Genomic DNA, 2,254 nt, shown 5'->3' with positions numbered 1-2,254 from the left:
TGCAGGAAACCACTTTTGCACTTGTATTAGTGTGGAAAAACACTTTTTGCATTTGTGTTAGTGTTGAAAAACCACTTTTCGCCCTTGTGTTAGTGTTGAAAAACCACTTTTCCCACTTGTGTTGTTGCAGGAAACCACTTTTGCACTTGTATTAGTGTGGACAAACCACTTTTTGCACTTGTGTTGGTGCAGGACACCACTTTTGCACATGTATTAGTGTGGAAAAAACCACTTTTCGCACTTGTGTTAGTGTTGAAAAACCACTTTTCGCACTTGTGTTGGTGCAGGAAACCACTTTTGCACTTGTATTAGTGTGGAAAAACCACTTTTCGCACTTGTGTTAGTGTTGAAAAACCACTTTTCGCACTTGTGTTAGTGTTGAAAAACCACTTTTCGCACTTGTGTTGGTGCAGGAAACCACTTTTGCACTTGTATTAGTGTGGAAAAACCACTTTTCGCACTTGTGTTAGTGTTGAAAAACCACTTTTCGCACTTGTGTTAGTGTTGAAATACCACTTTTCGCACTTGTGTTAGTGTTGAAAATCCACTTTTCCCACTTGTGTTGGTGCAGGAAACCACTTTTGCACTTGTATTAGTGTGGAAAAAACACTTTTCACACTTGTGATAGTGTTGAAAAACCACTTTTCGCACTTGTGTTAGTGTTGAAAAACCACTTTTTGCACTAGTGTTAGTGTTGAAAAACCACTTTTTGCAATTGTGTTGGTGCAGGAAACCACTTTTGCACTTGTATTAGTGTGGAAAAAATACTTTTCGCACTTGTGATAGTGTTGAAAAACCACTTTTTGCACTTGTGTTGGTGCAGGAAACCACTTTTGCACTTGTATTAGTGTGGAAAAACCACTTTTCGCACTTGTGTTAGTGTTGAAAAACCACTTTTCGCACTCGTGTTAGTGTTGAAAAACCACTTTTCGCACTTGTGTTAGTGTTGAAAAACCACTTTTCGCACTCGTGTTAGTGTTGAAAAACCACTTTTCGCACTTGTGTTGGTGCAGGAAACCACTTTTGCACTTGTATTAGTGTGGAAAACCACTTTTCGCACTTGTGATAGTGTTGAAAAACCACTTTTCGCACTTGTGTTGGTGCAGGAAACCACTTTTGCACTTGTATTAGTGTGAAAAAAACACTTTTTGCACTTGTGATAGTGTTGAAAAACCACTTTTCGCACTTGTGTTAGTGTTGAAAAACCACTTTTCGCACTTGTGTTGGTGCAGGAAACCACTTTTGCACTTGTATTAGTGTGGAAAAAACACTTTTTGCACTTGTGATAGTGTTGAAAAACCACTTTTCCCACTTGTGTTAGTGTTGAAAAACCACTTTTCGCACTTGTGTTGGTGCAGGAAACCACTTTTGCACTTGTATTAGTGTGGAAAAAACACTTTTTGCACTTGTGATAGTGTTGAAAAACCACTTTTCGGACTTGTGTTAGTGTTGAAAAACCACTTTTCACACTAGTGTTAGTGTTGAAAATCCACTTTTCCCACATGGTTGGTGCAGGAAACCACTTTTGCACTTGTATTAGTGTGGAAAAACACTTTTTGCACTTGTGTTAGTGTTGAAAAACCACTTTTCGCCCTTGTGTTAGTGTTGAAAAACCACTTTTCGCACTTGTGTTGTTGCAGGAAACCACTTTTGCACTTGTATTAGTGTGGAAAAACCACTTTTCGCACTTGTGTTGGTGCAGGACACCACTTTTGCACTTGTATTAGTGTGGAAAAACCACTTTTCGCACCTGTGTTAGTGTTGAAAAACCACTTTTCGCACTTGTGTTAGTGTTGAAAAACCACTTTTCGCACCTGTGTTGGTGCAGGAAACCACTTTTGCACTTGTATTAGTGTGGCAAAAAGCACTTTTTGCACTTGTGATAGTGTTGAAAAACCACTTTTTGCACTTGTGTTAGTGTTGAAAAACCACTTTTCGCACTTGTGTTGGTGCAGGAAACCACTTTTGCATTTGTATTAGTGTGGAAAAACCACTTTTCGCACTTGTGTTAGTGTTGAAAAACCACTTTTCGCACTTGTGTTAGTGTTGAAAAACCACTTTTCGCACTTGTGTTGGTGCAGGAAACCACTTTTGCACTTGTATTAGTGTGGAAAAAACACTTTTTGCACTTGTGATAGTGTTGAAAAACCACTTTTTGCACTTGTGTTAGTGTTGAAAAACCACTTTTCGCACTTGTGTTGGTGCAGGAAACCACTTTTGCACTTGTATTAGTGTGGAAAAAACACTTTTTGCA

This window comes from Myxine glutinosa, unplaced genomic scaffold (genome assembly GCF_964187855.1).
Source record: "Myxine glutinosa unplaced genomic scaffold, kmMyxGlut1.1 SCAFFOLD_298, whole genome shotgun sequence".
Lineage (NCBI taxonomy): Eukaryota > Metazoa > Chordata > Myxini > Myxiniformes > Myxinidae > Myxine > Myxine glutinosa.
The sequence above is the reverse complement of the archived record's forward strand: the minus strand, read 5'-3'. Positions refer to the sequence as shown.